General features: G+C 37.7%; 1 protein-coding gene and 1 pseudogene across 1 annotated transcript in view; one reads left to right on the forward strand and one right to left on the reverse strand.

Annotated features, from left to right (window-relative positions):
• The window catches only part of PDE3A (phosphodiesterase 3A), a 313,671-nt gene that overhangs the window by 28,460 nt on the left and 260,885 nt on the right, over positions 1 to 24,326 (forward strand). The gene's annotated exons all lie outside the window — the stretch shown is intronic.
• On the reverse strand, positions 6,799 to 8,710 carry LOC132498921 (serine-threonine kinase receptor-associated protein-like; annotated as a pseudogene).

Consider the following 24,326-nt stretch of genomic DNA (forward strand, 5'->3'; position numbering starts at 1 on the left):
CTTCAGCCTTTTCAAACTGCTTGCTTCCTTTGTCACATCAATTTTCTAGCTTATTTGAATTGCCTACAGCATGATCTTGCGTGCTCTCACGTCCCCTCCCGCCCTGCCACCTTCTCTCTCCCTCTCTCTCCTTCTCTTCCCATATGTATATAGGTCTCTATTTTTTCTTTTTTCATTAGAGACATCAATGGTTTAATGGATAGGGGGAATCTCTATTTTTTGATTCTATTCCTGTTATCACATTATGCCCATCTCTCTAACCTGATCTTCAATCGATGTAAATGAAAAATTTACCCATCTTCTACCTGCTTCCTGATGCATTTTCTGATGATCCCAGTTGAAAGTTCTTTCTCCTTCCTGAGTCTCCATAGCACTGTACCAATTACTTTCTAATGGCACTTATATTTTCCACCTTGGATTGTAAATATTTTTATAAGTGAGATTGAGGTCCTTGGCATGGGAGGGATGTCAGTGTATAATTGAGCCCGCTTGTCCTGTGCGCCACAGTGTTTATCGTAGAGCCATGGAGAGGGTCAACAAATGAGAGAGTATCATAAGTTACACGTAGGCAGTGCTTGGAAATTTAGAGAAGTGTACATTTTCCTTATTAAATTTGACAACAATAGGGTGGAATTTGGTGGTTATCTGCATTTTATGGATGGCATTTGGAAGTTTACAGAGATAAGCTCAGGAAGTGTCTATGGAGCTTTGCGTCAGTACTACTCTTGGGAGAGTGGCAAGATGGGAGTCTGAGTTAAGCAGTTTGGAGCTAAAAGGACCTCCAGGGCAACTGAATTCAGGGTTTCTGGACCCTGTTTGTGCCTTGGACTCACCTTCAGGAAATTAAAGATAGTTATTCACCAAGCAAGCCCCATCTCCAAAGATTCTGATCTGATGGTCTGAGTTGGTACCCAGACATTGGTATTTTTATTTTTAAATGTGATGACTTTGACAAATATTTCATCATTCCAAATTTATGGAAGAAATTTATGATAGAGATTAATAATTTCTATTATAAACACATTAAACATTTTTGACCCAACCATTCATAGTTGGCCTGTTTTTCTTTTTATAAAATGGACATTCCATTTTCCCTTTATTTCTACAGTATTATCAAAAATTAAGTATTTTCTTTTTTTATTGAAGTATAGTTGATTTACAATATTGTGTTAGTTTCAGGTGTACAGCAAAAAGTGATTCAGTTATGTATATGTATATATATTTTTTCTGATTATATTCTATTGTAGGTTATTACAAGATATTAAATATAGTTCCCTGTGCTATACAGTAAATCCTTGTTGCTTATCTATTTTATGTATAGTAGTTTGTATCTGTTAATCCCACATTCCTAATTTGTCTCTCCCTTCCTTTCCCCTTTGATAACGGTTAAGTTTGTTTTCTATGTCTAAGTCTATTTCTGTCTTGTATATAGATTCATTTGTATTATTTTTTAGATTCCACAGGTAAATGATATCATATAGTATTTGTCTTCGTCTGACTTACTTCACTAAGTATAATATTCTCTAGGTCCATCCATGTTGCTGCAAATGGCATTATTTCTTCTTTTTATGGTTGAGTAATATTCCACTGTATTTCTATAACACATCTTCCTAAACCAGTTGTCTGTGATGGGTGCTTGGGTTATTTCCATGTCTTGGCTATTGTAAATAGTGCTGCTGTGAACATTGGGGTGCATGTATCTTTTCGAATTAGAGATTTTGTTTTTTTCTGGATATAAAAATTAAGTATTTTCTGATGCTGACTTGAAAAATAGGTCTATGTCCTAGTTGTAAGAGAATAGCTCTTCAGAGGCACAGATTTACGTTGATATGATCCTAACTCTGAGCTATCAGAGTTAAGCACTTTATAATGTGACACTCTGGGTCAGCACATTTTTGGGGAAATACAAGCTTTAAATATTATATTTAAAGCTCCAAAAAGGAAAACTGTTTTCTATATTAATGCAAATTATTTGTTGAAAGAAAGTTATATAGGAATAGAGAGATAACATGTAACTCCTACTCATTGTAGAGTAGTGGCTTATTTTTCTCTCTTCTTAAGGAATGCCATCACATGGATTTTTATCGTTGCTGTAAAGTGGGAACCAAATTTATTTATTTCATTTTCTTAGTGTGTGGGTGTGTACATAGCACACACTGACTTTAATTAAAATTTTTCTCGCAAGCTCAAGGTCTTCATTATCAACTTGAATTATCTTAAAATGCAGCAGTACAATAACATCCTCAGAGACCATTAAAATGTTTATAGAGATATTTTCTTGATGGTCAATGTCTTAACCTGCCATGCTTCCATATTGTTATGGGTGCCTCTTTAAACTTTTATTCCCTCCCTGATAGTTAGCTATCCTAAGTGTTTAGCAGATATCTTTGATTCTGCTGCAAGGAAGAACTGTAAGTTTGCAGGGAGAGCACTTAACCACGCTTGTTAACTTGATGGCCTTATTTATTCACAATTGTAGTCAGTGAGCTCTAGATGGAGGCCTGAGGGTGAACAGACATCTTTCCCTTGTAGGGCAGAGTTTAGGATCTGTGACCACAGTTGTACTTACCATTCAGGGGCCTTTTCTCCATTACAGCTGAATTTACAGCTGTGTTATGAGTGGAAGAGTTCGTTGGAGTTGTTTCCTTAAGGAAATGAAGACACAACATCAGAATGCTCAAAATGATAGTTCTGTGATAAAGAAGGAAATTAGAAGTATGACAACCTAAATTTTGTCTTTTTTTATAAGACAAAATATCACTTGTCATTTTTATTTCAGGGCTATTTCAAATCTGAGCTTTAAATAACAACAAAAAAAGTGAGGACTATCAATTCTAATAATTTTTTATTTACATTTTTTGGGATAATCAGAAATTTAATCTCAATTATATAAATATATAGCTGTTTTTAGATATATCTATTTCAAGAGAGAGACCAGATACATGGTAGGCACTCTAATTTTTATTTTCATTTTCTAACTCTGAAATTTAATAATTTAGTCAAAGTTCAATATTTAGCTTTCTACTTGAACTCCCTAATGTACTATTTCCTTTCAAAGGCTTTTCCTGGAATTTCTCCCTTTTTGGCAGGTAAGTTTGCATATCTAACATGACATCATTTGGCTGGATTCCTGCAAAAGAATAATTTAAGAGACAGAAAAATGTAGGGTGGCTGAGCATTCTAGTGGTAGAATTTTGGGAGAAACTAAACTAGAGAAATCGTATGCCATATTAATAGGAATATGTGTTATTTTCTTAAACTCCAGTGATAATTTAATAACAATTTTGTTTCTTTTAATAAGTTCATTAGGTTTATTACTTTGTTTCAGAGGGGAAATATTTTCTCCCCCACTTTTACTGAGTTAACTTTTGGCAAAAGTGACTTAATTATAATTTTGGAGCTTCATCCTGCTTCAAACTAATTGGGTCCTGGACTTAATAAAATCACACTTAGGTAGGAAGCCATATAATTGTACATACAGAACAGGAATGAGACAACTTGGGTGATTTCCAAGTTAAAAATATAATACTGTAGTTTCCTTGAGGTAGGAACCACATCTCTTAATTTTTTCTTTATCCTGAATTGAACTTAATAAAGTACTACATGCATGATAGACACTCATTACATAGTTTTTATCGATTTATTGGTTACAAAATAAATGTATTGAAATGTACTGTTTGTCTTACGGAGAAATACTAATTTGGCTTGACTAGTATTTCTTTAATGGAAATCTCCATGCTTAAAGGTTTAACTCTTTGACCTGTCAACCTCAGATCACCTTACTTGTGTATATCTAAATTATTTTCCTTAAGAGGCATGGTTCATATGCCTTGAGCTGTTGACTACCTGCCAAGCACCATTGCTCATCCACATCCGTGCAGCCTATACATTTTTTTGCAGGGGGGGTGGGTGGGTGTTGGAAACTAGCACATACATCCTTTCTGAAGAATATGTATTTGTCTACTGGTTAATGCCTGATGAAGAATTGCTAATGGGTTCCTACTGCTTGCTGATTCACAAAGTTTTTGGTTTTTTGTTTTGTTGTTTGTTTGTTTGTTTTTTTTTGCGGTACGCGGGCCTCTCACTGTTGTGGCCTCTCCCGTTGCGGAGCACAGGCTCCGGACGCGCAGGCTCAGTGGCCATGGCTCACGGGCCCTGCCGCTCTGCGGCATGTGGGATCCTCCCGGACCGGGGCACGAACCTGTGTCCCCTGCATCGGCAGGCGGACTCTCAACCACTGCACCACCAGGGAAGCCCATCACAGACAAAGTTTTCTGCTGGCTTCCTTCCTCTCTTTCCCCAACACTTCTTCTTATTCTGACAAACTTGTATTTGGAGGATGAATATACAGTTAGGTTTTCTGTGTAAAGCTTTGAATTTGGAGCGAAGGAGAGAGAGAAGTGATCGAGGAAATGGGAGAGGAGAAATAGGAAGTATGATCCGGGCTCCTTAGACCACGACTTCTTCTTAATCCTTCCTTTGTCTCTGCAGGAATTTTCTCTCCATCTTTGTTACATCATTTTTCGTTGATTCTCTCACGGGAGGGTCTACTTCTGGGGTTGTCCAGGCCTCACTCGCTCTCTTTGTGTGCACTGTGGTCGGTGTCCACGCCGTTTCCTGGGAGCCCGCCAGCTTCCTTCCCACCTTTATCCTCTGCCAGCCCTCAGGATGACCTAATTTCTAGCCTGCACTTCCTAAAAGCCTGTTCATCCTTCATGCCCTATTTCCAGACCCACCTCTTTCCCCAAACCTCCTGAACCTATGCAGCTCATTCTCATTTACTGGAACTTGCCTTCCTAGCCCCTCACACTTCAGCATTTCCTTGCTCTGTTGTGTGGTCTTATTTCCCTGACCACGTCATAGACATCCTGTCTTAAGCATCTTCTCTGCCCTACTGGTGTCAGGAGTTAACGCTGTTATAACACAAGGTTTGGGGTCAAGGCAGTTGCTGATCGCCGTCTGTGTGACATAGGGGAAGTTGTTTAGCAACTCTGAGCCTTTTTCATCTGTGGCGTGGGGATTGCAGGTCCTACTTCATAAGGTTATTATTTAGTTTTAAGATAATTTGCTTACAGTATCTACCAAAGTGCCAAGTGTCTAGCAGACACTTAATCTTGTTTCCTTTTTTTTTTTTTATTTGTACATGGCTAGGCTCAGAATACGTATTCACTGACAGCTTTTTTTTGGCAACTAAGTAATTATACTCCAGTTAAATGGCTGGATTTTTAGAAAGGCAGTGGAGGCAGGAGATAGGATTAGTTTGTATTCTTTTTTTTTTTTTTTTTTCGGTATGCGGGCCTCTCACTGTTGTGGCCTCTCCCGTTGTGGAGCACAGGCTCCGGACGCGCGGGCTCAGCGGTCATGGCTCACGGGCCCAGCTGCTCCGCGGCATGTGGGATCTTCCCAGACCGGGGCACGAACCCGTGTTCCCTGCATCGGCAGGCGGACTCTCAACCACTGCACCACCAGGGAAGCCCTACTTTGTATTCTTAATCTGCAAAGGTAGTAGGTATTCTTAGTCTATAAATGTAGTAGCTCTAAATCTAGCAAGATGAGGTCTTTTGTTATGTCCTGTGCCTGGTTGCCAAGGTTCCCAGGTAAAGAAAGGGGTTGGCAGTGTTATTGGGCCTAATTTGTTAGATTGGATACATGCAGGAAGATATTTCTGCACTCCCCTGTTCCTTACAACTCAAAGACTCTGTTGCTCGGGATTAAATTTTTAATTGCTTTTGGAGTACTTAAGTTTAGAGTTTTAGTTTTTGTAAAATTACAGTTGTTTAAAAATTGCTTCCATGTGATTTCCATGCATCTAGCATTATATCTACATTCTTAGTAACTATTCAATACATGAAGGAAAGCAAATAGTAAATATAAAAAAATAGTTTAATTTTTTGTGGAATTTCAGTGTTTCTGACTCCTCTGGTACTGAAGTACAGTATAATGTATTTTCTTACGAGTAAAACTTGATTAGAAAAATCACATGTATAACTTAATACTTTAGAAATCTATAAAACAGTAGGAAATGACATTTAAAGAATTAAACATGTGTATCTGTGTCCCTTTATAAAATACTGGTATAGCACCTATATACCTTAAGTGAAAACTGATATTATAGTTAAAAAATTGATATTCTTAATGATGTTGTATTACTGTGGTATTTACACTGTTGTTTGGCTTTATAGATGTGAGAAAACTCTCATTATTAATAATAATTATTAATTATTTCCACATTTTTCTTTGTGGAAAATTGGCTCAAGCTGATTTTAATTTGAAGATAGCTTTTGTTAAAGAGTTGCTTTTCATGAGGGTCATTTTTCTTATTTCAAAGATTAAATGGATTTATAAATAACTATTTTAAAGTAGCATCTGTTCTTATTTTTCTCCTATTTAGAATTTTCTTTTGAAATATGCCATTTTTGTTTGTTTGTTTGTTTTAGAGGGATTTTATTTAGACAACTAAAAACAATTAGATGTTCAGAAGCAGTGTGCAATGAAAGAGAAATCAAACCAGTTACTTTATCATGTATTCCCCCTTTTCTTTATAACTAAAGCAAAAAAAAATGGCTTTCTGCTTTAAGGGAAAAGTCAGAAAAATAGGCCAATATATTTTCCCTCTTCATAATAACATAAACAGCTACAAGAAATCTACCTGTAATAAGAGAAATTGGATATTGGTTTGCACATATTCAGTAAAAAGACAACTGACTATCGTACTACAAGAGCATAACTCCATCTGCCTTCAGCTGGTCAACTCCTGTGTTTTCACTTATAGGTATCACCAAGTTGGTTAGTTCCAGCACTGGAGCTAATTCATATTCCTCATTATTTACTGCCCATGTTTTCCTTAAGCAGAGAGTAACTCTGGAGGCTGATGCTTTTCTCTGTTTGTTTTAGTCCATAAGTTGTGTACATCTGCCTGATGCTCAGGCCTTAACTTCAGGAGTTGAACTAGAGATGGAATCTCAATTCTCTGAAGCAATTTCTTCTAGCTCCTCTTCCGCTGTCTCTGGAAAACTGATCTTCAGCTTTGCCAGCTCACCACTATCTTCTTCAGGAAGCACACATTTCCAAAGGCCATATGTTTTTCCTACCACAGTCTGCCATAGTCTCAATGTTCCATCTTCAGAACCACTAGCATAGAGTTCTCCATCAGGACTAAACCTCACACAGTGAATGGGACCAAAGTGTCCTTTGTAGGATTCTAATTCTTCTCCACTATTATAATCATACTTATAAAGTTTAAAATCTTCAGCCCCTGCAACAAGAAATTCTTTCTCAGGATGAAGAGATGCAGAATTGATGGTTGCAGGAGCTTCAAAAGACTTAATTGGGTCCAAACTTACTGCACTATGAAAAGCAATAGATCATCCATAAGTTATTACCAATATCTCTCCCTCAGGAATATGTTCCATACTGCTAACAGACATATTAAAATTTAGAGATTTCACTTCTGTCATAGTAGCATGATCCCAAAGGCTGAAGAAAAAAAAAGAGAGGACAATAAGGAGGTATTTACTCATTTAAGAAAAACGCTTACAGCTTAAATTACATCTGCAGATTAACCAGTGAAATAACCACAATTGTAAAACAACCTCTACTCCAACTCATAAATTACAGATGATACTAAGAAATTTTGGGATCCTATAAAACATCAAATTATTTGGTAGCTTGTTGGTGAAATCAAAATTAATACTTTAAATATACTTCCCAAATGATTCAGCAAAACTGTGCTATTAAGACACTCCTAATCTAATCAATTTCAGCGTTGCTCTAAATAATGGTTCTTACACTTGATTTTTGTGAGTCTGATAGTTATCTTTCCACAGAAAAATACATTAGGTGTCAGCTCACAAAACTGTGTATAGAATTTCAGGGGTTTACTGGACACCCTATGGCCAGACTGCCCACTGACCCGGGTTAAGAGTATCTGCTTATAAAGGTGTCAGTAGTCTTAATTGTCTTGTGAATTCTGCTCTATGTTTATAACAGTAAATGGATAGCTTCAGAAAAATCTCACCCCTGCGCAGCCAAAGCTGTAATGTTCAGACACGATTCTTCCTACATAGTAGTTATAAAAAACTTTCAAATATAAGCTCTAAGGTCAAATAATTTTCAAACTTTAAATTATTAAAGAAAAATTACTTACCAAACAGTTTTATCATCAGCTGAAAGGATCTGTTTATGCTTACTGCACCATAGAGCCTTTTTAATACTAGAGGTATGACCACTGATTTCCTTAGGTTCTGCTTCAGGTTTGTTCAAGTCATATATGCGTAACAGTGTATCCTGTCCCCTGGTTAACAAGTAATTACTATCCTGCATAAAATCCACAGTCTTGACAATGTGTTTATGAGCCAGGGTCCTCCATTCATCTCCTGAGACAGCATCCCACACATCTGCAGCTGCTGTAGCTGCTTTGGTGGCGTCCTTATTTAATGTTGCACCCCAAACAGCACCCTTATGACCCAAAAATGTCCCAATCCAGTCTCTTGTATCTCCCTGGAGTAGCGTAGGTTTACCATCTTTGCAAGCGCTGATCAGGAAATAGCTGTAAGGCGTGATGCCACTGAAGGCCAGATCCACCACGGGCCGCGTGTGGCCCGAGCAAGCAAGCGGCGTCTGGCTCATTGCCATGGCGGCTGCGAGCCGGGCGATCTGGCGGGGGAGCCGAGGGTCTTCTGGTCTTTTCCCGCCTCCGTGGCACCGCCTCCGCCTCCTCAAGGACTCTGGGGTTGGGCCGGGAAACGGGAAAAGGCCAATCCGGTGGCCCCAAGGTCAGAAAGGGGTTAGGGACGGGCCAGGGAGTCTGCGATGGACGACCGACCGCCGTCGAGGAAGGGAAAGGGAGGGAAGGAGGAGAGTAGGGGAGGGGGAGAACCTCAGAACCCGCGACCACGACCCACACCGTCCACACCGGTACCGGCCTGAAATATGCCATGTTTTTATTCTGTAAGATATACAAATAAGTTTTAAAGGAAGATATATAGTCCTGAATGATTATATAATTTATTACTATTCTTTTTCTTATCACAATATTAATTTCATTAAATACATTTCTCATTGTACATTTAGAAAAGAGTTTTCTAAATGCCACAAAAAAAATTAAAATCTGTGATAATGTTAATTATTGTACATATCTAATTTCTGCTGCATAATTTCTCAAAGTGGAGTGATGAATCCATTGAGAGTGAGGACTCTGGAAAGTTCTAAAAATGTGACATATTTTCTTTCCTTCTTCCTTTCTCCCTTTCCTCTCTCCCTTCTTCCTTGTCCCCTCTCCCTCCCCCCTTCCTCCGTCCCTTTCTCCTTCTGGAAATGGAACATTTGTTTCTTATGAAATCCTATGTAAATCCAATGAGTGATAGATTAAAACAAACCAACCAGATCCAACCACTGAAGGATGTGGGGACCCAGAGCACCAGCCTTTTTCTCATCATTTGAAGTCTAAATGGTTGTTACGTTTATAAGTCAATTACCCAGCTTGAAGCCACAAGCAACATTCTACCTTGAATAATTTATACTTTTTAAAAATTGATTTACAGTGTTGTGTTAAGTTCTGCTTAACAGCAAAGTGATCCAATTATACATATAAATATATATATATATTTAAAAAATATTCTTTTCCATTATGGTTTATCTCAGGATATTGAATATAGTTCCCTGTAGGACCTTGTTGTTTATTCATTCTATATGTAATAGTTTGCATCTGCTAACACCAAACTCCCAGTCCATCCCTGCCCCCAGCAATCACAGGTCTATATCTGAGTCTGTTTCTATTTCGTAGATAGGTTCATTTGTGTCATATTTTAGATTCTACTTAAAAGTGATATCATGTGGTATTTGTCTTTCTCTTTCTGACTCAGTAATATTCCATTGTGTATATGTGCCATATCATTTTTATCCATTCATCTTTCATAGACATTTAGGTGGTTTCCATGTCTTGGCTATTGTGAATAGTGCTGCAGTGAGCATTGGGGAGCCTGTATATTTTCGAATTATTGCTTTGTCCAGATATATGCCCAGGAGTGGGATTGCTGGATCATGTGGTAAATCTATTTTTAGTTTTTTGAGGAGCCTCCATACTGTTTTCCATAGTGGCTGTGCCAATGTACATTCCCACCAACAGTGTAGGAGGGCTCCCTTTTCTCTACACCCACTCCAGTATGTTATCTGTAGGCTTTTTGATGATGGCCATTCTGACCGGTGTGAGGTAGTTCATTGTAGTTTTGATTTTCATTTCTCTAATAATTAGCAATGTTAAGCATCTTTTAATGTGCCCCTTGGCCATCTATATGTCGTCTTTTCAGAAATGTTTATTTAGGTCTTCTGCCCATCTTTCCAATTGGGTTGCTTGTTTTTTGTTGTTGAGTTGTATGAGCTGTTTGTATATTTTGGAAATTAAGCCCTCGTAGGTCACTTCGTTTGCAAATATTTTCTCCCATTCTGTAGGTTGTCTTTTCTTTTCTTTCTTTCTTTCTTTTTTTCTTTTTGTTTGATTTCCTTTACTGTGTAAAAGCTTGTAAGTTTGATTAGGTCCCATTTGTTTATTTTTAGTTTTATTTCTATTGCCTTGAGAGACTGACCTAAGAAAACATTGGTACCATTTATGTCAGAGAATGTTTTGCCTATGATCTCTTCTAGGAGTTTTATGGTGTCATATCTTATATTTAAGTCTTTAAGCCACTTTGAGTTTATTTTTTGTGTATGGTGTGACGATGTCTTTTAACTTCATTGATTTACATGTGGCTGTCCAGTTTTCCCAGCACCACTTGCTGAAGAGACTGTACTGTTTCCATTGTATTTTCTTACCTATTGTCGAAGATTAATTGACCATAGGTGTGTGGGTTTATTTCTGGGCTCTTTATTCTGTTCCATTGATCCATATGTCTGTTTTTCTGCCAGTACCACACTGTTTTGATTACTGTAGCTTTGTATTATTATCTGAAGTCTGGGAGGGTTATGCCTCCTGCTTTATTCTTTTTCCTCAGGATTGCTTTGGCAATTTTGGGTCTTTTATGGTTCCATGCATATCTGAGGATTATTTGTTCTAGTTCTGTGAAAAATAGTTTATAATTTAAAAAAATTCTCTATTTCACCAACTGTGGTCACTTCTACAGCTCTTCCTAGAAAATGTTGTTTGTCAGATTTGAATATATTTACTATTACTAGCTTTCTTACTTAAAGATGAACCAGATCTCTTTTCCTTAAAAAATGCTTACCAACAGTTTTAATGCAATAGATGGAATATGTTTTCTTTTTGGAAATTATCAAGATTGCAAAACCTTTAATAGATGGGAAAAGTGTTCATATTTGCTTATGATGAATGCTTTCAAAATGAGGTCACTGAATCCAAAATAGTAAACTTATGAATTATTATAGTTGGAAATCATCAGAGAGGCCAGATAAATTTCTTACCCAAAACAATGATTATTCCTATAGTAGTTTTGTGACAAATGTTTATTTAGCCACTACTTGAATACCTTGAATGAAAGAAAGCATGCCACATTCAAATCAATACAAAGAGATGGGTGTAATAGAAAGAGAAGGGAAAAAAATGGTAGGTGATAGATATTTAATTAGTTTGGTTATGGTAGTCATTTCACAATGTATATATATATATATATATCAAGACATCACGTTGTGTACCTTAAATATATACAATTTTTATTACTCAATCATACGTTCGTAAAGCTGGGGAAGAAAAAAAAAGAAAGAGAAGGGCTTTGAATCCAAAGGAACATTGGTGCAAATTGTGGGCAAATTAGTGAATTTCTTAGTTTTGGTTTTCCATCTATTAAATGAAAAATTAAATCCCAGCTCTGCAGGTTTGTTGAGTGATAACGTAAACTGATTATGTCTAATACAAAACATTTAATAAAACATTGCTATAGGATGGTTATTTTGAGTCAAAAACTGCCTTGTTGTAACTTTGACCCCTTTTTCTTAATATTTATTTACTATTATTTGTGATAAAGTTAAATAGTGAAAGACCATTGTCATTTGCCTCTTAGGACTCTCAAGTCTTCTCCCCTGACTAAAGGTGTCCATATAATTCAATTGTCCTGTTACCACCTTTCCTCTTCCCTGAGATGCAGTGGTACTTGATGCCTACTGGGGTATCAGGCTACACTTACAGTAGCCATCCTCTGGAAGCCACACTTCTTTGGCATGACCCTGTTATCTTGACTGTACTCGATTGGGCTCAAGCTGGGCAATGAAATTCTGATCCAGTAATTTGGTATTGGGACCAAATGTAAGTTAAGTCAGTCTTTTCCAAAATGCAAAAGCCCCTTTCCAAAACCCCTAAGGGCTAAGGAGGAGAGAAAAATCAGTTTGTGGAAAGAATGAAGCAGATACAGAGAGTGCGGGAAAGGGAGAGAGATCTGAATCTCCTCGGGGCTTTCTTGACTCTGATTCTCCTTCTTCCCTGAGGCTGCACTGTGTTCCTGCCCCCCATTCTGTGAATAACCCTGCCCTAAGCTATATCGAGTTAGTTTCTGTTATTGCATCCATGGTTTTTCATCAAAAGACACTGTTCTCTACGTTTGCGTCTTTATTCCTGTCCTGCACCTAGGTTCTTCAGAACCATTTTTTTTTTTTTACATTCCATATATATGTGTTAGCATACAGTATTTGTTTTTCTCTTTCTGACTTACATCACTCTGTATGACAGACTCTGGGTCCATCTACCTCACTATAAATAACTCAATTTCAAGAATGGACTGGAGGACACAGGGAGGGGGAAGGGTAAGCTGGGATGAAGTGAGAGAGTGGCATGGACATATATACACTACCAAATGTAAAATAGATAGCTAGTGGGAAGCAGCTGCATAGCACAGGGAGATCAGCTTGGTGCTTTGTGACCACCTAGAGGCGTGGGATAGGGAGAGTGGGAGGGAGACGCAAGAGGGAGGAGATATGGGGATATATGTATACGTATAGCTGATTCACTTTGTTATAAAGCAGAAACTCACACACCGTTGTAAAGCAATTATACTGCAATAAAGATGTTAAAAAAAGAAAAAGACACTGTTCATTGTAAGACCACCCTAATTCAAAGATATCAAAATATGAAAAAATGTAACATAACAGTATATTTTAAAAACATCTCTGTTAAATTCTAGGGCTCAGAATTGAACCTGGTGATTGATTCCAAGCCCTTCCTCCCCTCACCCATCAACATGGTGACACGAAAATAAAAACCAGCATATTTCCTGTTCCATCCACAGAGCCTTATCTATTGTCTCCAGCTGCCTGTGTAGCATTTCCATTTAGATGGTCCTATCAAACATATTTGACAATTATGACTCTCTTCCCCTCTGTCAGCCTGGATTCCCTTATTTTATTTCAATTTCCCTCCCTCTTCTAAGTTAGTGATCTAAGAGTCATTTGGAATTCTTTGCTCCTTCTTCCCTTACTCTCAATCTGACACAAAATTTTGGAATTTCTTTTTCTTTTAATGATTACTTTAATTTGTGGTATAATACACATAATATAAAATTTACCATCTTGACCATTTTTAAATGTGCAGTTTAATGATATTAAGTGTATTCACATTGTTGGGCAACCGTCACCACTATCCAGTCTCCAGAACTGTTTTCATCTGAAAAACTGAAACAGTACCTGTTAAACAATAACTCCTCATTTTCTCCTCCACCAGCCTCTGATAACCACCATCTACTAGCTGTGTCTATGAATCTGACTACTCTAGGTACCTCATATAAATGGAACCATACAGTATTTGTATTTGTCTGTTTTGTGATTGGCTTATTTCATTTAGCATAATGTCCTCAAGGTTCATCCATGTTGTAGCATGTGTCAGAAATGGGCATTTCTCATGCTGATGTTATTCTTTGACTTAACCTTTGTCTTCTTTCCTCTTTGACAACCGGGGGTCTAAGCCTTTATCACTTTGCCCCTGAGTTCCAGAAATAATGTCTTAACAAGTCTCTGGTGATCCTCCCCCTGCTTACAGCCATAAACTATGATGTCTGAGTCATCTTTGAAAGCGTGGTTTTCATCTGGTTGTTGACCACAGGGTTACCATGAATGGAGCCCCATGGATGGGTTGGTGCAACACAAAGGCTCTGAATAGCCCTTCTTGCTAAAAGCATTACAGTTTCTCTCCTGATATTCCCCATCTAGTGTAGCCCCTTCTACTTAATTTTTGAGTCCTTTGTAATCTAGTCAGATTCTGTTTTTTTAATCTCTTTACCCTGTGTTTTAATTTATGTATCACTGTTCGCCAAGGACCTTCATTTCTGTCAGGTAGTCATTTAACTTCCTCTACAGAATTCAGTGTTTATACTTGTCTCTTCCTCTTTTTGCCTTTTATTCCTTTCATATGAACATTTCAACTTACTTTCCTGACCTATCCAAATACCATATATTCTGTGTAGCTCACTTTCTTCATGAAAACTTCACAACTGCTACAGCCCTATTTATAGTTCACTTAGTTACAGTCTTACCCTTAAATACATTACCATAGATTGTGTTACACCGGTTAGTAGTTTGCTAACTAGATTTCAGTTTCTTGAAGCCTGATGCTTGTTTTTCCTAGCTCCACTTTAGCAAGCCGAGTGCAAATATGCATTAAGTGGGCAATAAGTATTTGTTGTGTTAGTGGCATTTTCATGTTAATAGTACAATAATAGAACACATTATAGGTGTGCTATAAAAGCTTTCACTTTCTATTTCACTCTTGTTTCTAAACCACCCACGCTTAATTTACTTGCAAGTGCTTTTAAGTTTGAAAACATTTAAGACAATTATTAGTGTTCCTTTTTTCCACAGGTGACTTATTTGATTTAATTGTTGTTTAGCCCAGCATCATTCCAAAATGAGAAGTATTTGATATATCTGTAGGTGATTATCATTAGATACATATACAAGAGAGGGAAAAAACAAACAAAAACCTACCTGAACAATAATGTTGGCACTAGGAAATGGACTGCTATCAGAGCATTTGAATGCTGGACCTCCTATGTAGGTGGGAAATGGGGTATTGTGTAAAGAATCTTGTTTAGTTCTTTAGTTCTTTGTTTCTTTCGACTATTCTGTCTTCCTTAACTCTCATATTCCTTTTCTGAAGCTTAAACTTAAGGTCATTGTTGAGTGAGAAGGAGTATTACTCATACTTTTCCTCCAACTCAGGTGAATGGGATTTATCATTTTGGCCTTGATTTCCCTTCTTTCTGTTAATATTAAACAACATCATAATAGCTGTAAAGATCAAATGCTGTAAGTTGAGGGAGTACATGTTTAAAGTCTGTAAATATATTAACTCATACTACCTATGTGGCATCAAGCAGATATGACACAATTCAGTTCAGTAATAATGCATTGAATCACCAGTTGCATCTCACGCTAGGAATACAATGACGAACAAAATAACACCATGTTTGCCCTGGTGGATTTTATAGTTTAGTAGGAATATCTTAAGTAATTACAAGTATGTGAATTAAAGGTATGTAGAATACTGATTGCTGTGGGAGAGAATAGCAAGGGATTTATACCTTGTTTATGGGGTTGGTGCAGGCCTTTGAGAAAGTGTTTTTTATTTTATTTTATTATTATTATTTTTTTTTGCGGTACGTGGGCCTCCCGCTGTTGTGGCCTCTCCCGTTGCGGAGCACAGGCTCCAGACACGCAGGCCCAGCGGCCATGGCCCACGGATCCAGCCGCTCCGCGGCATGTGGGATCCTCCCAGACCAGGGCACGAACCCGTGTCCCCTGCATCGGCAGGCGGACTCTCAACCACTGCGCCACCAGGGAAGCCCGAGAAAGTGGTTTTTATTTTATAAATATATATATTTATCTTTTACAAATATAGGGGTCCTTTATTTCATTTCAGTTTGGTTCACATTAAACCCTTACTACAAGCTTCTTTAATGTATTATCCATAAAATAATAACCAGGGAAATAATCAGAAAATAATACTAGGTCATCTGGGTTGCATGACAGTGTGTTACAGTGAGAGGAAGACACCATGGCTGTGTAGAGAATGTGGGTCTGAAAGTCACAAAACAAACCAAGCTGAACCCTTGGGCAGTTTCTTAAATTCTCTTGACCTTGGTTTCCTGATCTCTCTAGCGGGGACAGTAATTCCTGCCTTGCCCAGCGTAGTATATAAGATACTCTGCCGTGTGTAAAAATGATAGTGGAACCAGAGCATTGAAAATCCAGTTTATTCCAGATGAACATGCATTTCCTGTACCTCTTACCCAAAGGGAATATATTTCAGAATTCATGGTCCAAGGCATTGGTCTCATTCCTGATGTGAAGAAAACAAGACGTAAAATAAGGCCCAGAAGTGCAGTCCAGGAGTATGGAGTAGGTCAGAAATCATAAGCCCAATATACTGCCTCTGTTTTGAATTTGGTTTTGTTTTTGCGCCTGCCCCAGGCTTCCTCATTTGTAGAAGCTTTATTAACAGGAACAGAGGAGGAGTCAGTGACAGCTGATCTGTTCCTCTTGTAGAACAAACTACAGTCCAACTCCAACACAGTCGTTACGGTAACTGTATCTTGTGCAAGTATTTTCCTGACCTGATGGAGCTACTGGTTTCAAAGTGATGCCTGGGGAAACCTGGGCTGATAGCAGAAATCCCAAAGTCAGAATAATGAGTGCTGCTTGAGCACCTACTAAACTACTGAAAGTACTGAAGCTAAATACAGTTGACCCTTGAACAACACGGGTTTGAACTGTGCAGGTCTAATTATACTTGGATTTAAAAACAAAATAAATATAATACCTGTATTTTCAGTTTACAGATCTCTAAGTTAACTAAGTGTGGGGAAAAGTTTGTGTTTGATTAGAGATCACACTATGTGGAATCAAAAGAAATGATGCTATCCAAACTGAGCTTCCTGCCTTTGGGTGGTGAGTCATTTATCAATTCCTTTGTTTTCTGAGGTAGGGATAGCCCATTTTTGACTGCATAGGGACAATACCCCTAGCCCCCCACATTGGTCAGTGGTCAACTATATACATGGAACTATATGCCTATCATACTGAGTAAGGGTTCAGAAAATAACTGGGATATAGGCTGTAGATGAGACACCAAACTGAAGCTAGAGTACAGATTTTGGAATCATCCTTCTACAGATGGCCATGGAGCTGGACACAGTTTCTTGGGGATTTGTAGAAAAGAAGTACTCTTGAAAACACAAATATCTAGAAAGAGGGTAGAGGTACGTTTGGGGGGATAAGTATAGATTTAAAATCACATAACTGGAAAATATCTTGTACATCTTCTGATCTGATGTAGTCAAAATAAAGATGAATTGGGACTTCCCTGGGGGTCCAGTGGTTAAGACCCTGTGCTTCCACTGCAGGGGGCACGGGTTAGATCCCTGGTCCAGGAACTAAGATCCTGCCTGCTGTACACCATGCCAAAATAAAAAAACAAATAAATAAAATAAATAAGTAAAGATGAGTCAGAGGTCCTGTTAGCCTCAGTGATACAGTTTCTGTAAGCCATGGTGTAAAAGTCTCAAGTTTGCCTTTCTAGTGTAGGTTTTTAAAATCCACTTCAGCCTCATACTGGCATTTTTTCTGCATTGAATTATAAATTGTGAGAGTGTATCAATTTCCTCCCTGTGTTTATACTTAACACCCTTTAGGAGTAGCAGAATTAAGATCTCTCTCAGGTAATCAAATTTAAGTATATACATTGTCCCTGCTTATAAAAAAATTATCAAATGAAATAATTCCCTGGATATCTCTTCTAGATTGTTATCCCTGGTTGCTCAGCCCGGTTCTTCTGTGAGCTTAGAAGTGTATCAGGTACTTGCTTTCATAAGCCTTATTTGTTTGGACTGTAGTTGGACCTTCTCTTTTATTCACTGAATACAGAGAAACACAGTGCCTGGCAAAACATAGGTAATATTTGCTGAATGAATGAACCATGCAGATTTCAGAGACTATACGTTTTTAAAAGATATTCACTTATTAATCATTTTTCTTTTGGATCAAGTATAGATATTTGTAGGTAGCAGAGACACAATTAAGCTAATGTTCTTTTTTTCCAGTAGCTGTCTTTTCTCATGGTTTGAATTGAGGGCAGCAAAATGTTGGCTTAAAAAAAAATGTGTCTCATAAGCAAATATAAACCATATATAAAAGTGTGTCAAACATAATAAAATTCTGATTATAAAATACTCATTACTCTTTAATCCTGAAGATCAAACATTACAGGGCTGCCAATAAGGTTAATAGCATATTTTTTTAACCCTCCAAAATATCTTTTCTTTAAAGACCTTCTCTTTAAACCACAGAATGTAGAGATAGTTATGTTCTATTTATTGCTAATTTCTCTCTTGCTATTTTTCCCCTTTTTTTTCTATCATGCCCATAGCAGCTGTTTCCCTAACCCTTAACCCAACCCACAGGCTTTCCCATGCTCCTTTTTTTGTCTGTTGTTTGGCATTGATCCTTAGTTTGACAAGTAAAACACGTGTTTGAATAGTAGTTACGGCCAAGCTACAATCCATCAGGTTTCCCATAGGGGTGATTATGCTTATTTTACCCCCAAAGCAGGGATCCTTTTATGATAAAGTATTGAGTTCACTCTGAATAAGCCTTCAGCTTCCTCACTGAATTCCTCATTCCTTGGTGACATGGTGACAGATGACTCTGAGATTCTGTAAACTCAGTGTGAGTGAAGCTTGTGAGATGGGAAGAGAGTTGGGGACACAGAGAGGCAACATGGGCTTCAGCGTTAGACAAAGTGAGGTTTAGTTCAAACTCGGACACATACTAGCTTGTGGATATAATATTCAATATCTGTGGGTTTTAACCTCCTCATGTATAAAAGGAAGTAATAACTACCTGCCTTTGGAAACTGATCCAGAAGGAGTCGTTTGGGTAGATTTCAAACCAATATGCAATGGGCCCCATCACTATTTCGTTTATAAATATAAAATCACAGTTGCTCATCTAAGGTATACATCCATGGCTAAACCATACCCATAACACAGTCTGAATTTTAGTTGCAGAAACATTTCCCAAGGTGATGTGTGAATGTATGTGAAATTGTGGGTGGACACAGAAGGAATGAGGGACTTGAAAAATGAGGGATTGAAAGTCTTGTGAATATCAGCCCCTTTGAATTTCAGGATCTGACAATAAGTGGTCTAAATTATATTTAAAAAAAACAACAACAACCCTGTCATTAGGTTTGTTTTCCTTTGCAGAATACTTGATAACTAGATTGAATTGCTTTCTTGTGAGCTATCTTTATTGTCCTTATTCCCAAGAGCTACTTAATACATTTTAAGTGTTCAGGGAAGAATCAATAGTGGTTCAATCAATAAATGAAATAATAAATGAATTTAAGCCAAATTCAGAAATTTAAGAATAAATGCATACAGCCCCCTTTTGTGTTTGTTGAGTTTGTGGGTGTGTGTATGATTAAATGGTTATGATTTAAAATCAGACCAGAATTAAACATTCAAAAAGCATTTATTAAGCAGCCATTATGTACCAGGAATAATAGACTAAATAACATTTTCTAAACTTACAGGTTTTCCTCCAAATTTAGGGGTACTCTTGTACATGCTGTTTAAAACAACTTAATTCTTTATCGGTGTGTGTTTCAGGTGCATCTGAAACTGAAAATTGATTCTAAAATGTTCATTACTTTTTGATCCTAAAGATCAAGCCTTACAGGATTGCTGATAAGGTTAATAGCAAATTTTTTTTTTTTTTTTTTTTTTTTTTTTTTTTTTGCGGTATGCGGGCCTCTCACTGTCGTGGCCTCCCCCGTTGCGGAGCACAGGCTCCGGACGCGCAGGCTCAGCGGCCATGGCCCACGGGCCCAGCCGCCCCGCGGCATATGGGATCCTCCCAGACCGGGGCACGAACCCGTATCCCCTGCATCGGCAGGCGGACTCTCAACCACTTGCGCCACCAGGGAGGCCCCGCAAATTTTTTTAACCCTCCAAAATATCTCCTTCTGCACAGTGGGGTTGATAATAATGCCAATTAGAGAGGTACTGGGAGAATTAACTGAGATAATGCATGTAAATGGCTGAGCACAAAGCTAGTCACATAATAGGCACCCACTAAAGGTTAACTGTTGATGTTTTGAGGAGTGTGCATTGTGTAACTGATCGCATTGGCTGTTAGTGCTCAGCTGTGGTCTCCCTGGGTCCTGGGCACCAAACCTGAGCGGTACATTTTTGTGAACTAACTTCACCCCTGGCAGCAACTTGGCATTCCTCTGCTTGTTTTCTGGTTGTCCACTTTCCTGATACATTTTGTCTATGTTTTATTTAATGCAGTTATATTTGAAAAAGGTTCATTAGCTTAAATCCTTTCTGAAATAGACAACCACAAAAATGAAAATGACTATCATTAGTATTTTATCAGTTCCTCCAATTCCTTTTTTCAGTGTTTTCATAGTTTATATAATTAGGATTGTAATTTTTGTTTGGCTGCGTCGGGTCTTAGTTGGGGCACTTGGGTTCTTCGTTGAGGCATGTGGGATCTTTCGTTGTGGCGCACAGACTCCTTGTTGTAGTACACAGGCTTCTCTCTAGTTGTGGCGCATGGGTTCCAGGGCGCGTGGGCTCTGTAGTTTGTGGCACGCGGGCCCTCTCATTGAGGTGCGTGAGCTCAGTAGTTGTGGTGCACTGGCTTAGTTGCCCCACAGGCATGTGAGATCTTAGTTCCCAGACCAGGGATTGAATCAGCATCCCCTGCAGTGGAAGGTGGATGCTTAACCACTGGACCACCAGGAAGTCCCTGTAATGTTTTTATTGATTGGTTTTCTATATGTTTAAATTAATGGTATTTTCTGACCATCTTCTATAACGTTAAAAGTATGAAAACTTTATCACTTTTATACTTGTATCAATTTGCATCACTTTTATCACTTGTACACTTCTTAATAGTCACTGTGTGAATGTATCATTTTATTTAAGCATTTCTCTCTTGTTGGGCTGGTAGATTATCTCTAGATTTTGTCAGGGTAAATGATACTGAAGTAAATATTTTTATAAACCCTGGTTTGCTTTTCTGGTTATTTCTTCCAGGTACCTTTCTATATATGAGATTATGGATTAAAGAAACTAAGTATTCTGTATTTTAAAGTGATGGTTTACAGTATATAATTAACACTGGAAGAAATTTTCTTTTAAAAATCCGAGAGCAGTGGTTTTTAAAGTACTCTATGACATCTCCTTTGGGGTTGCTTTTGAGAGGGAAGAGTTGTACCCTGAAGGTAACTTTTTTCATGTCTCTTTCTTTCTTCTTTTAAAATTAATTAATTAATTGATTAATTTGGCTGTGCCGGGTCTTAGTTACGTCACATGGGATCTTTTAGTTGCAGCATGTGGGATCTTTAGTTGTGGCATGTGGGATCTTAGTTGCGGCATGCGAGATCTAGTAGCCTGACCAAGCATTGAACCTGCGCCCGCTGCATTGGGAGCGCAGAGTCTTAACCACTGGACCAGCAGGGAAGTCCCTTGTGTCTCTTTCTTATAGCAAGTGAAACGGATGCACTTTCAAAATGTCAGATTTGACAAAAATGAAAGTCATGTGTTTTTGTTTCATTTTTATGATGAAATATGAAAGGCTTATTTATTTTGAACACTATTATATCCTAAATACCATATTTAATAAATAATTTCTTTGAAATTAAATTTCAGCAATCTGGTTAATATTAATGAAGAAAGATAGTGGCGTGAGGGTAGTTTTAGGAACTTTTTCAAATCAGGTGAAGAATATTTTACCAACTTGACAACTGTCACCAAAATTTCTCTTACAAAAAGGTATGGAAAAATATTTAGATACTGTTGCAAGTATGGAGAAAATATCACTCTATTCTCATTCCACTCGTCCCCAAAGGGCTTGGATGTCAGAGAGAGGTAGGGCTTCAGAGAAGAGAGAAAAAACTGTGTGATAGAGAATATTTTGGAATCTTCTTGGCAACTTGCAAAAGAGGAAGAGAAGGAGAAAGGACAGGATCAGGAGTTGGCAGTAAACTGCAATGTGTAAATCCCTCAGAGCTCCATTCTCTAAGCTCAATCAAGTCTCATAAATTCATGCATGCTTGCTTGCAAGTTGTACATTATTTTTAACATGCAAGCATGGTCTGAGCTTCATGCTGAGGTTGATATGATGTGGGATAGAGGCAACCCTGGAATAAACTAATGTCCAAGAAGATTGAAAACTCAACTGATAATTATAAGTAACTGGAATCTTAGTCAAGCGTAAAGGTCTGACTCAAATTTGGGGGCATCCAAGGCAATTTTTCTTGTATCCCAGGGCCCTGGGGGATGCCAGATGAAGGCTCAGTTACAGGAGTTTTCATAAGCACTGCTGAGGGCATAGCACCAGCTCTGCTTTTCACTGTTATATGGAACAGAGTCCCTGAAGATTGGCTGCCCTGGTGCTAAAGCAAGTCCCCATGCTGGATGTGCTTCAGGTTTATCTTTAGAAATATAAGCTTCTGGATACTCCTGGGTTAAGGTTTAGTCATTCCACTTTGCTATCAGATTCCAGATAAGTTATCAGGCAATAGAAGCATGACTGTCTCACCCTTTAGTCATATGTCTTAAATCTGACAGGCATTTGGACTCTCCTTTAATAGGAATGGGGGAAGGGCAGGTATATGAGTGATAGACTTGTTCAATATTGTCACAAGTACTAGAGCTAGGGAAAAAAATAAATGCTCTTCTGATCATGGGAGGTGTTTAAGCATAAGTGGAAACTGGGTTTGGTCAGGATAAAATAGAGGATGTTGAAATGGTAAAACCATAATAGTAATGATATGTTCAGTAGAATAGTTATATTAGATGAACTTATGTGCTCTACTGGTTGAGAAATTGTCAAAGTGTTACATTACCCAGCTTAAAATATTATGGCATTGAGTTTTAGACACATATATTTATATTTTTTTTCTCAAAAGTTGACCTTTCCACCATTTATTTTGCCTTTGTGTAAATATAATTTTCATGTTTCGTTGTTCAGGAAACATTTCCTACTAATAGTAGCTCTAATGTTGGTGATCAAATTAGTTAATGTTTTTATACATGTCACTATCAGATGTAAATCTGTGTTCACACCAGGTATAACAACTCAAGACCGAGAATATTCTGTTGGCTGTGAGGTTTGTTGCTTTAATTGTGGCCAAGTTAATCTGTAGAATTTAACAATTATACTGCCATCTGTCTTAAGGGTTTACAACTCTGGTAGAGAATAAACAAATAGCATAAAACACTTGTACCTGTGTGCGCTGCTCAGTTTTATTGGTAATAAAAAAAAAAAAAGACATGCTGACTTTTGTGCTTGGGAACAGAATCTGTTTCTAACCTTTGCTATTAACAGGAAGTGGGAGAGGTGAAATGAGTCTTGGTTTTGTGGCCAGGCCAGAGCACTCTGTGTTCCTAAGCGTGGCATCCAAGTTTCATGTCTGTCTAGCTTCTTGCTCCTTGGAATAGCTGGCCTTTGAAGTCCTAAAAACATAGATTGGTAATGAGCAACATAAAATCAAGAGTGGGCAAATATTTGGAAAATCCAAGCTCTGAGAATAGCCAGTCTAGGATAATTTGGCTCAGATTTTGTCATAGCTGTGTTTTTCTTTCCCACCTAAATTATAAAGATTTGCTAATATAATAGCATGTGTTTCCCAAGTAACAATCATTGAAAAGTCTCGACTTCACTTGTGTTTTTAGATAGAGCTATTGCTGTATTTATTTTTAGATTTTAGGGCAGCAGTAATTTTTTGGCCAGTGTATTAAAATGACAGTCCAGCCCCTGAGTGCCTTTTTTGGTAATTAGACATAGTATTAGAAGAAAGAATTCTAATGTAAATTTTAGGTTAAATACTGAACTAATACATTTAATAAAGATAAACCTTTTGTCCTACTGCATATTATCTATGAGGGTACCCATTATAATATGTACTATGTCCTGTTTTAGAAAATATTTTCTGTCAGGAAAAAACCCACATAATTGAATAAAGACTATTTTCACCAAGGTCATGTTGTAAAACATATATGTGTATAGAAGGACATGACAGTAGCTCCAGCTAGACTTTTGTGAATGCTTAGAGAATATCCCATTTACCAATGCTATTATCTCCTCCTCCCTTGAAGAAAAGAAAAACAGGCTGATTTTGCTAAGTTGTCCCAAAGGGAAGACATATATGAATATTTTTATATGTTTAAGAGTATATGAATTTTAAATGCCAGTCTGTTACAAGCATATTTATCTCCTGCCTTGGAGACAATTCTTAAAATTGTAAAGATGATTAAGTTTAAATTACTATAGACTTTTGAAATCTGATTTAATAGTCTAGCATTTACCTTTTAAAAATT

Source organism: Mesoplodon densirostris, chromosome 11 (assembly GCF_025265405.1).
Source record: "Mesoplodon densirostris isolate mMesDen1 chromosome 11, mMesDen1 primary haplotype, whole genome shotgun sequence".
In the NCBI taxonomy this organism is placed as follows: domain Eukaryota; kingdom Metazoa; phylum Chordata; class Mammalia; order Artiodactyla; family Ziphiidae; genus Mesoplodon; species Mesoplodon densirostris.